The 12,330-nt window shown below is 51.2% G+C and overlaps 1 protein-coding gene and 3 gene segments (V, D, J or C); all 4 read left to right on the top strand.

Annotated features, from left to right (window-relative positions):
- LOC102523413 overlaps positions 1-12,330 on the top strand; it is a 442,357-nt gene that overhangs the window by 294,042 nt on the left and 135,985 nt on the right.
- The window catches only part of LOC102505801, a 222,123-nt gene that overhangs the window by 77,030 nt on the left and 132,763 nt on the right, over positions 1-12,330 (top strand).
- Positions 1-12,330, top strand: part of LOC102521144 — a 383,406-nt gene that overhangs the window by 242,143 nt on the left and 128,933 nt on the right.
- LOC102511799 (immunoglobulin lambda-1 light chain-like) overlaps positions 1-12,330 on the top strand; it is a 401,923-nt gene that overhangs the window by 271,821 nt on the left and 117,772 nt on the right. The window lies entirely within an intron of this gene.

The following is a 12,330-nucleotide window of genomic DNA, read 5'->3' as shown; positions in this document are numbered from 1 at the left end:
GACCCCAGCTGGGGTTGGATTAGACAGTCCTCCCTCCAGACCTTGCTTTCCTCTGTCGCTGCCCCCCTTCCCCCACGAGTTGGTTTTCCAGCTTTTTCAGAAGCCACAAATTCCGCGTCTGGTCTACTCACCCCTGTCTGGTCTCCGCGGTCCCTCCGATGGCCTCAGCTTGCCCTGGTCCTGAGCTCAGGCTTCTGTACTTTCCACCCAGGGACCCCTTCGGACAAAGTCACGACGGGGCCTGGAAATAACGGACAATGTGGGCGGGACCTTTCTGAGGAGCTTCCAAGGATGCTGAGCTAGGTGGGAGGCCCCCCAGCGCTCGGAACCAGCCTTCCCTGGAGCCAGCAGTGCCCCTCAACCCTCGGTATCGCGTGTCCCGGCCACCAGGGGGCACCAGGGACCTGAAACGCAGGACCTTGCAGGGCAGATTTTGGCGCCTCCATCCTCCCAGTCCCTCTGCTGGAGAAAGTCAGTCTTCTGGAGATAAGGTGAGAGCCAGATGGGCGGGTATCCTTTTCGTAGGGGGTTGAGAGCCAGCGGAGCACCCCCTCCTCCTCCGTCACTCTTACTGACCTGAGGGACCGCCTTTGAGTCGTCCTCACTCAAGCCCAGGAGGTACTTGCCCTCCTCGGACTGTGAGACGTTTCTGAAAGTGGGGTCAGGCACTATGTCCTTGTCTTCCCAGTGACCCCAGATCTTTAATCACGGGTCACAAGAAGGTCACGGTGGCTGAGACTAACACGCAGGGCTGTCATGCTGGCAGGGTTTCATGGATCTACCCTGCCCTTCCCCCCAGACATCCCCCTGCCTGTGAGCAAAGGAGTTTAAGGGGTCCAGTTACACATGTGAACAAATGAAGGAATGAATGAATGGATAGGTACATACACATGAGGGCCTTGTGTTGATCCCTCCGACCTGGGATTGCCACCTGAAACAGGGCTAATATAATCCGACTGTTTTCAACGTGGAAGTGGAGACAGCCTCCCCCTCCTGCCTCTCCCCTAGACTCATTCAATAAACATTTGTCCTTGTGAGACTGCAGATCCCACGCTCAAGGACATGCATGCTCAGAAGTTTTAGGGTGGAAACAGAGAGAAAAAAAAAAAAAAAAACCAAAGCAAACAGAACTCAAACAAGAAGACTATTGTCTTAAAGTGGCAAGTTGTGACTAAGTCTGAAGAAAACAGGACAGAGGATGGACTTGAAATGGAAAGGGTATGGGCTTGAAGATTGCTGGTCCCTATTAGCATGATCTGGCTGCTGGTTTTATTTTCCCTTGTTTTCTTTTCTTTCTCTTTACTTTTTTTTTTTTCTTGGTGGAGGAGTGGGGATAATTAGGTTTACTTATTTATATCACGCAGGTACAGGGGATTGAACCCAGGACGTGGTGCGTGCTAAGCATGGGCTCCACCACTGAGCTATACCCCAACCCCCAACAACTAGGCTTCTGATATCTGTTTTATATCTGATTGTGTGGGCAAATTATTCTAGAACAAATCAAATAGGATGGCGCTTCCTGTATCTTGAAGTGCCTGAAAATCCCCCAGTAACAGGAGATCTCAAAGGAGAAACCCTCTGTTTACTGCTCGCAGGAAGCACCTGGCACCTTCTAGTATTTTCCCTGGGACCTCTCCCGTGTGGACCCCAAGCCACTGGCCCCAAACCCAGCACAAACCTCCATCTGGTGGGTTTCTGACGTGGTTATTCAGTCACGGGCACTTTATTGCTGTTATCCATCCTCTGATGATTTGCTGATGATACGATTATGTTCCCTACTCCTCAGGACGGCTCCTTTCCAGCCTTTATTGACTAAGAGAAGTGAACATTCTCATTTGCTGAAGGGCTGATGGAGAGGATGCTGTGATTCATGGCCTGCATCCCATGAAAAGCATGTCTCCCCTGCCATTAGATGTGCAGACAGCCCTGCCCTGCCAGCACCCTCCACAAGCTGAGGGCCCAGGAGGGATCTGCCCCCACCAGATCACGCCCCTTCCCGGGGCAGCCTGAGTGCCGAGATTGGTGGACGCAACAATATACAGGCCAGGATGTGTCACTGCCACGTGGAAGCACCCTGCAGAGCTGTCCCAGCTCCAGCGGCCCCCACCCTCCAGAAGCTGCCCGTGGGGCAGGCTGAGATTGTCACTGCTGCTCCGAGTTCTTAGACTTCCACTGTCCAGCCCTCCTTCCTGTCCTTTCTCCCGGCTCAGGAGTCGGATCGGCACTGCGGTCTGAAGGCTCTCCCTGTTGACCCCTACGCTTTCTCCCTTTATCCTCCCCAGGCCTGGGAAGGATTCTTCAATCTCCTGCATGCCCCTCTCACCTGGTGAACCCCCTTGGAGAGCAAGAATGGCACACCACGGAGTCTCATTCCCTGACCTGCTCCCTCCCATACTCTGCATTGGAGGTGATGCCAACAGTGCCTCCTGACCATCTAAGCGTCAGTTTCCAGGGAAACCTGGCCTGTGACATGTGGTAACAAGAATGTGGCCTGGAGACTCTTTGGGCAAACACTGGGGTTCAGCTTCCTCACATAAACTCTCTCCCTGATTTACTTAACAAACAGCATTATTGAGTGGGCTGTTGGGGTACATTTCTTTGTCTTCAGGAAGATTCAGATATGTGAAGTATGAAGAAAAGAGAATTTTAAGCAGAGGGGAAGCCTGCACAAAGGCACTGAGGTTGAGGGAATATGGCCATTTGAAGGAAAAGAAATCCATTGGGGCTGGGGGCTCATCACCTGGGGTCAGAGGGGCAGGAGATGAGTGGGGGAGGTGGGCAGCAGACAGATCATGTGAGGACCGGAAGCCAAGGTAAAGAGATTGGATATTTTTCTAAATGAAAAGAGAATTTGTTTGAGGCTATTTTTTCATAATTTTTACATGAAATCATTCATGTTTTAAAGACATGAAGGTGGTTTTGTCTGAATGAACTTTACAGGGAAAAAAAAAGGAAGCCGGCAGAGCCCGTGGGTCCCATGGTTCTTGTCCAGGCACGTGCTGGGGCTTGGACCAAGCAGAGTGGATAGTGACTGGGGGCTTCAGGATACAGTTTTGAGACTGTCTGTCTGATTGGAAGTGGGGCATGAAGGAAGGGAAAGAGATGGTTACTCCTGGAGGTTTGACTTTTCCTGTGCATTTGTGTGGGATATTTTACCTTTATTTAAAAAATAGTTGTGTTTGTGCAGAGAAACGTCAGCTTTAATTTGACCTCAGAGAAGCAGTTGAGAATTGTTTTCTTGTGTATTTTAGATTTATTTGCTTTGTTTTTACGGCTATTAACAATAATTTGTGTTAGTGGTCCTTTTGTCACCCCGTTGGTGGCATTTGTGGTTCCTGATTTCTGTTTCATGTCCTAATGTGTGGGCACATGTATCTAGAAGAGTTTTAAATGAGAAAGTGGACTCCTGAGGTGGGAGCCCCGAGTTTGCTCCCGGTGCTACCTGAACGTGGGACAGGGGACAGGGTGGCTCCTCATGAATATTAGAGGTTTGCTTCTTGGAAGAAGTTCTTGGACACGTGGAAGTTTCCTGGGGCTCCTCCATGGCTTTCCCAAGAGAGGATAGTGCTGGTCCATGTCCCCTCTCTGATGAATTTCTGAGCTATTACTGCTTAATTGTTTTCTCAAATAACAGACATGATTATCTAAACCAATGTCTAAAATAAGAAGCATAAAAATGATGGAAACAGACTCAAGCAATAGTGATGAATTAAAATGATCACTTCCCTGAAACATCTTCCTTTCTTCCTAGTCCTAGATGCCATCATTGACCATGGAGTCACTTCTCCTGTGCTCCCAAAATTCAGTTGATATAAAGAGCTGCCTCACAGGCATAACCTGGTTCCAGAGCTGCGGTGGGACAGGCTAGGTAGTCCTGGGGTGAGCGTCTGGGCCACCTGGTGTGGCAGGTGAAACACCCCATCCCAGAGGGAGTTCATGGAGAAAGAGAAATGAGCTTAGAGGGGAATCGCGGGGTTTAAGGGGCCTAGTACTGAGCTGGAGGGCGAAGGGAGAGGAACGGAGGGTGACACCAGAGGGATTTCCAGCCTCAACTTTGCTGCCTCCTAGGTGCTCGGTTGGCACCACGTGAGGCCACCAGGGGGCAGCGATGGCATGGACTTACGGACAATACTTGCTGCTTGTACTGTCCTGTATAAAGTTTCAAGAGCTGCTTCCCACAGAACCCCTCTTATGCCCCACAGAGTTTGTGCCCCAGCAATTCATCTTCAAAAGTGCTAATAAATGGCCTGGGACTCATGTTCGGGCTGCAGTGGGAAAACACCACAGAGACAGAGGATGGAGGGGCATGAGAAGTCTCCTAACAGTGACTAAGAAGGAATGAATGTGATCCTGGTCCCCAGCTCTGCCTTTGATTCCTGGGAAGTAGGGCAATGGGATCTTGCAGCTGCCTGGGACCCTGTCCTCTCTTTCCCCAATAGCACCAAGGGGACGTCCTGGGATTCCTCACCCAGGAACCACGATGACCCCCACCAGGAACGATGTGAAATCCTTGAGCTGGAACAATTTCACACACGCTGTCATGGACTCAGTCTGTCCTGACTCCACATGTGATGAAAGAGTTAATTCACTAGTAAAGGTTGCTGTCCAGGGATAGAGAAGTGTCTAGAATCAACTCCGGGTCAGGGTGTCAGGGAAGCAGGGACAGGAGCAGGTTTGTATGGAGGCCCCGCCCTCCTCTGCAGCAGGGGGAGGGGATAAGAGAGGTCTGGGGGACAAGGACCAGGGTTGGGGGCTCAGAAGGCAGTGCTCTGGGGCATCTCGACCAAGGCGTGGGCTCTGCTCCTTGTCACCCTCCTCACTCAGGGCACAGGTGGGGATCCAGGGAAGGGACATGGGGACATGTGGTTGATCCTTTGTGTCTACATTCTCAGGGTGACCTGGGTTGGGGCCCAGCCCTGAACTGACCCTAGTGTGTTTTTGCTCTTTTCAGAGTCCTGGGCCCAGTCTGCCCTGACTCAGCCTCCCTTGGTGTCCAGGACTCCGGGACAGACATTCACCATCTCCTGCGCTGGAACCAGCAGTGATGCTGGGTCTGGAAACTATGTCTCCTGGTACCAACAGGTCCCAAGAACGGCCCCCAAACTCCTGATATATGAAGTCAATAAACGAGCCTCAGGGATCCCTGATCGCTTCTCTGGCTCCAAGTCTGGCAACATGGCCTCCCTGACCATCTCTGGGCTCCAGTCTGAGGACGAGGCTGATTGCTCCTGTGCCTCATACAGAAGCAGCTACAATGTGCACAGTGGTCCACGTTCATGGGGAATTGAGACCACAACCTGCCCTGAGCTCACTCAGCTCTTCTCTCCTGAACTCAGAATCTCATTTGTTTTTGCTTATTATTTTATTTTGGAAAAATTCCAAACTGAAATGAACCTTTAAGGGTAATACAAAGAACTCCTTCTTAAACTTTTTACCTACTTGGGCAGCTGTGAACATTTTGTCATATTTACATTATCTCCTTATCTCTCATTTTCTCTCTTCCTCTATATGAGCATATGTAGCTTTATGTTTATATGCAAATGTATACGTAACCAGACAGATACAACACACACCCCCTGCCCTGTGTGAAGTCTCAAAAGCTGCTGCACCATGAGCCCCTCCTAAGGGTGATAACTAGTGATGGAGTTTCAGATTTATTCCGCCCTTACAAGTCCTTTTCTTGAGAGACCCTCAACAGCCCCAGGTTTTAGCCTCAAATCTAACCTATCAGCCTTTGTGGAAGATGGGAACAGAGGGATGTGTGAGGATCTATGCTAAGAGGAAGATTAAAAAGGGGTTGGGAGGGAGGGAGAACTGCCAGGCCCTGCTTTGGTGCCTGAGAAGTGGCAATTAGGACTCTGTCCTCACCCTTGTTCCACATGGCAATGTGGGGTATCCCACACATGCACATGGTAACTCCTATAGCAGGAGTATATAGGGACATCCCAAGGGTGGCTTCTATCCCAGGGGACCACCTCAGGGTCAGTGGTAAGGTCCATTCACTCCTCTAAATGATGGGGTCAAAACAGAGCCCAGGGAATAAGGGCAGAGAGACTGAGTTCGGCTTTAACTGAGGAGCAGGGGAGGAAGTGGCACTGATTCCTATTGCTACATGTTGTCCTGTCATCAGACTGGATTGGAGAATAAAGCCAGTGGTCACTTGACTCATGGTTCAGAGACGCCTGGGCAGGTGCATGGGCTCAGCTCCTCCTCCTCACCCGGGGTCATCACTGGCTGATTCCCATTGACTGAGGGTGGACCAGGGCAGGACGCTAACCAGAAGCACAGAGGTTCTGCACAGAGAGAAATGTTTTTTGAAACTGTAAATTGTCACGAATACTCTGAAAATGAGAAACAAGGGCTGAGTTGGTATTTAAAAGGGGTAGCAGAGAAAGAGGTTTTGGACCCCCTTTCTGGTCCCGAAGCACATAGGAAACAATCTTATGGTTCCCAAGGAAAAGGGGTGGGAAGGGATAAATTTGGGAGTTTAGGATTAAATGTTAGCCACTATATAGAAACATAGATTTTTTTTTTTAAAGTTTCTTCTATATAGCACAGGGAACTATGTGCAATATCTTGTAACAACTTTTAATGAAAAAGAATATGAAAACGAGTGTGTGTATGTATACGCATGCCTGGGACACTGTGCTGTACACCACAAAGTGACACATTGTAACTGACTGTACTTCAATTAAAAAAAAAAGCCTATGGTTACTCTTCCAATAGAACCAAAGTAATAAAACATCAATTCTATCTGAAATAAAAATAAATAAGAGTAGCTGGTGGATAAGAGAAAGTGATGGGAGCTGGAGGGGATTGGAGGGATCTGGGCCTGAGCTGGGAGGGGAAGCAGTGGGGCGGCAGAAGGGCCCAGCTGGGGTGTCAGCCCTCTTCTGCAGCCTCCCTGACCTCCACTGGCCCCATTGGGGCCACAAGAGGGCAGTGAGGGCCAAGCTTTGGGGAAGGTTCTCCTGTGGTTTCCCTGCCTTGGATCAAGTCCCACAGCTGCTGCCTCCTGAGCCCGCTCAGGGAGAGTTTGGGGTGCATGGTACCCATCAGTTCTGCCCTTCACTAGAAACACCAGTAAGTGTCCCCAGGGCCTCCTCAGAGCACCACAGAGACAAGGGACACAGAGACAAGGGGACCATCCTGCTGATGAGGTCAGATGGGGTGAGGGGTGGACACACACAGCTTTCTTTTAGGGCCGGGAAAAGAATTTGATTATAATTAACCACAGCTTTTTGGGACGCTGTCCTCATCTTCAACTCACAAAAAACAAGGTGTTTTTGGGGGGTTTATTAGCGAACGACATCTGGACTCCTGTATATGTCCTCAGGGACATCCAAGGCTGGCTCTTTCTTCAGGGCACTGTAATGGACAGCATGTCCTGACTGAGAAAACATATCCAAAAATTTTAATCCTCTCAAGTTAGCTTCTACATTAGGGATAAAGAAGTGTCTAGAATCAAGTCCAGGTCAGGGGGTGGGGGAAGCAGGGACAGGAGCAGATTTGCATGGAGGCCCCGCCCTCTTCTGCAGCAGGGGGAGGGGATAAGAGAGGTCTGGGGGACAAGGACCAGGGTTGGGGGCTCAGAAGGCAGTGCTCTGGGGCGTCTCCACCATGGCCTGGGCTCTGCTCCTTTTCACCCTCCTCACTCAGGGCACAGGTGAGGCTCAGGGAAGGGACATGGGGACATCTGGCTGATCCTTTGTGTCTACATCCTCAGGGTGACCTGGGGCCCAGCCCTGAACGGACCCTAGTGTGTTTTTGCTCTTTTCAGGGTCCTGGGCTCAGTCTGCCCTAACTCAGCCTCCCTTGGTGTCTGGGACTCCGGAACAGATGGTCACCATCTCCTGCGCTGTAACCAGCAGTGATGTTGGGTATGGAAACTATGTCTCCTGGTACCAACAGCTCCCAGGAACGGCTCCCAGACTACTGATCTATGATGTCAGTAGTCTGTCCTCAGGGATCCCTAATCACTTCTCTGGCTCCAAGTCTGGCAACACGGCCTCCCTGACCATCTCTAGGCTCCAGTCTGAGGACGAGGCTGATTATTACTGTGCCTCATATGGAAGCAGCTACAGTGTGCACAGTGGTCCATATTCATGGGGAAGTGAGACCAACACCTGCCCTGAGCTCACAGGCTCTCTCCTTCCTCAAAAGATGCTTCCACGCCCTGAGCAGCAGGCTTATGCAGCTTGGCCATGAATTGTCTGGGCACCTCTCTCCTCCTACAGTGAAGGTGACAAGAAACATATACCTTGCATTATTCCTTTGGGAGGGTAAGTGCTTCCTTTTCCCAGGAGGCATGGGTCCCAAACAGGCCACTCTTTTCAGGTCTTCATCAGCAGTGTGATGGTTAGTGGTCCCTGTCTACCTGCCTGGGGTAAGAGGTGCCTGTGCTGCTGCAAAAACACCATGGCTCGATGTGTCTGTGAGGCTGTTTCTAGAGGAGATTAGCACTGGAATCCATTTCTTAGTCAAGAAGATCACTGGTGCCAACGGCGGTGGGCAGGGTCCCTGAGTGGAGGGTCTGAATAGAAAAAAAGGTGGGGGAAGGGGCATGTGCTCCCTCCACATCATCAGAGACGTCGTCTTCTCCTGACCTGGGACACTGGCACTGCTGGGTCTTTAGCTGTTGAACTCAGACCAGGACTTACATCACTGGCCCCCGAGTCACAGGACTCTGGACTCAAACTGAATTAAATCACTGACTTTCAGGGTTCTCCAGCCCTCTCCAGGGGGCCCCTCCCCTCCCAAGTGCAAGGTTACAATCAAAGCCAGCAGAGTCCCAGCGGCCATCAGAACAGTCTGCCGGGCACAGATCAGTGACCCTGGCTTGGTGATCGAGGTATTCCTAGGGGTGAAATAGGCAGGAAGCAGGCTAAACGCTTACTTGAGCTTGTAGGATAAGAAGGTCTAGGTCCAGTGAGCAAAAGTTTAACTCAAATCACAAAAAGAGAGTCACAGCTCCTCAGTCAGTGGATTCCCAGCCTGGAGCCAGTTTACAGACCCAGACCCCCATGAAGGAAAGGGAGGCTCCGTCCCCTTGAGGAGGAGCTCCAGTGCATCACTGAGAATTCATACTGTTGATCTTTCTCCCGGGCTTCCCCAAAAGCACCAACAGCCTTTATTGGGGTAACTGTGTGTTGGGGAAAAGGAAATAATCAGACTTTTCAGGGACTACTGGTCCCCGGCTGTGAACTGACATTGGTACTGGGACCCCCAAACCGCACCGTGGCCCTCCAGTGAGAGTCGGGGCTTCTGGAGATCAGCGGAACTGTGAATGGTGTTTTATCTTGGGTCTGTCTCAAAGTGGCTCGGGTGGGTCCCTGAATCCATCCTGTGGTCATTTCTCCAGTTTCAGAATATAGTTACCATGTGGCCTGAACTGCCCGCCATGAACTGGGTGCCATCTGCCCCACTGAACTTTACTGCCAGGTTCCCCCGGCAAAGAGTGCAGCACAAGTGGGCAGCCGCGTCACTGCGGCCCTGCTCGGGGCGTCCTCCAGGGACACGGTGAGAGGACACCCTCCGTGGGCAGCACTTCCGGCAGCGCACCTGGTTGCAACTTTTGGGAGGAGAAATGGCGAAGCGTGCGATTATACACCGATTCATGGGTTTGGCTGGATCGTCAGGGACTTGGAAGAAACATGATAGGAGAGTTGGTCAAAAAATTAAATTGCGGAAAGATACACTCCAGGTGGGCAAAAAAAATTAAAAAGAAGTGAACATATTTGTGTCCAGTGTGAACAGTCACCAACGGGTGACCTGAGTGGAGGAGGGACTTTTGTAACAAAGGGCCAGGATGACTCACTCTGCAGGTCCCGGGCAGCATCTTTCCCAGCCTTCTCTGTCTTCATCCCATGGCCTCATGAACAGGTGTTAATGGTGACCGGGCCAGAAATTATGCAAGGACTCAGCAACGTGGGCCACCACAAACCAAGATTGACCCGACAGTCCAAACAGGTCTGCTGATAGCCCAGAACTTTCGGGAATGAAAGTTTGAGTCACCGCCCCCACCCCAAGGTCAAGAATCATGACCATCTGAGACGCTTGCGGAAGGCAAAGGAAACGCAGCCCGAGCAGCAGAAGGAGGGGGCTGTGGATCCCAGCTGTGCCTGCGGGACCGGCCACGGACGTGAGGGCTGCAGGCGTCAGGAGTGTCTCCTCTTTACTTCATTATGAGTGTGTGTGTCTGTGTGTTTGTGTCTGTGTGTGTGTGTATACACATAGTATGCAAACAGCTTTGTTTTCCTTCCTCTCTCATCTCCTTATCACGTGAATGGAAGTCACCAGCACTTTTCAGGGAGTCCCTGGCTCCATTTAGGGTTCAAATCTCCCAGAGGCAAATAATCTCCAGAGATTTATTGGTGCCTCAGCCGCCCAAATCCCTGCAGCTGGCTGATCCATCTCACAATGTGAGGGCCACCAGCTAATCACATCAACACATCTAAAATACCCAACCCAGCCCCATGGAGGAGGGTCACATCCCCCGACTCCGTCTTCGCTTGGTCGCTCCCCCAAGGATTGGGAAAAGACTTACTAAATAGACATCCAGCCCAGAGCAATCAATCCCAGGTCCACATAAATAACCAGACTTTGGGGTGAATCCAAAAGGGAGTCTCCAAATGACCACACGCTTTCCCTTTATGTCAGAATGTGCCAGAAGACATGGACAGTATTTGATAGCGAGCTACTGGCTGGACTCGAGGACTTCTAAGCTCAGGTAGAGCGTAAACTTGAGATATTTCACTTAGAGGTTTTCAAGAAAGGACCCAGGGAGTCGGAGGCCCAAACCTGAGTCCTTCAGGCCTGAAGTCTCTTTGGAGAAAGGAGATGTGCTAGAAGCAGGGGGCGCTGGGGGGCCACGTCTGTGTCTGTGGGGAACTGGCCCAGCTGTGACTCTTTTCAACCGACACCGTTTGCACTTCCCATCAGTGTCACAGTGCAGCCCTCTGCAGCTGGAATGACCCTCACACCCAGGGAGGGTGGGTGACAGAAGAAGGGACACAGAAATAAAGCCCTCAGCATGCCATGCTTCCATGCACTCCCCCCGCTGGGACTCATCCCTGGGGGCAAGTAGAAAGCTGGGTGGGGGATTTGCCTGAGGGCCGCCTATCACGGAAGTGATGGAGAAGAGCAGAGGTAAGGCTGGGGGAGACCCAGTGATGCCACCACACAGTGGGGACGATGCCCGTGGGGAAAGCAGGACAGAGAATGAAAGGTCCACAGGTCAGCCTACGATGAGCTGGTACACTGAAGACAGGTCGCCTGCGGTGGGGAGCTGTGCGTAAGAAACTGGCAAACAACCGCTTCTCTGTCCGAAGTGCTGACCTTAACTCGGTCACCAGTATCACGCTTTACCAGGTGTGGGTGCTGTAAATCACAGTCACCATTAAAAGCACCTGTTCTGTTTCCAAATACCTCCCCAACCACATAGTAGACACCCAGTTATACCAAAGGCTTTGCCTTTATCTGAAACGAGGTCCGGGGAGGAACTGGGTTGGTATCTGGACAGTCACCGACTGATCATTCATTGGCTGAATGTGTCTCTCCTTCATGGAAAGAAAGAACAGCCTGACAGCCTCACAATGCCTGGCTTTGCCCACCAAGCCAGTGTCCAAAGTCCTAGAGGTGCAATGAAAGAGGATCTGGGTGACCTGCAAAGATAGTGACCTTCCCAGGGGAAGACCATGTCCCAGGAGAGTATTCAAATTAGCATGTGGCAGCCTGGACAAGGGGCACAAGAACTCCTGCTATGCACAGAATCCTAGAGACTGCACAGAAGATTTAAACACGTCCTGTGTGGGCTGTTTGAAGAAGAGGTGGAACATTCCTGCAGGCACACTCCTGCCTGGTGTGAGAGCTAATGTCCGATTTGGAGGATGGAGACCACACAGGGAAAAAGTCATGTTCAGGAAGTATTGGTAAATATAATTAGAATGTTAAATGTCCAGGAAACTTGTCGCAGTAAGGACCTTGCACCATCAGTAGATAATCGTCTATGCACCAGATCCACGAGTGATTCCAGGAATCCTCCAGGGTAAAGTTTGGAGGCCAGGGCTGATTCCCTGCCCTGGAGCTGCTTGGAGGAAATGGGGGATATAGTCTGTCCTCCTGAGTCACATGTCCTGAGGCCACAACTGCTTTGGATCAAATTTCAGCCCCAGAGGAGAAGGGCATTTGCATAAACACTAACCATTTGCTGCCCCAAAGGTTCTAGCAGGGAATAAGAAGGACCTTGAGGAGCCCTCCCCTGATGTCAGGTCTCAGGGGCAGAGCTCAAGGCACCTCCACCATGGCCTGGACCCCCCTCCTGCTACCCCT

This window comes from Camelus ferus, chromosome 32, assembly GCF_009834535.1.
Source record: "Camelus ferus isolate YT-003-E chromosome 32, BCGSAC_Cfer_1.0, whole genome shotgun sequence".
Taxonomy (NCBI): Eukaryota; Metazoa; Chordata; class Mammalia; order Artiodactyla; family Camelidae; genus Camelus; species Camelus ferus.
This window is presented reverse-complemented; position numbering and strand designations above follow the sequence as displayed.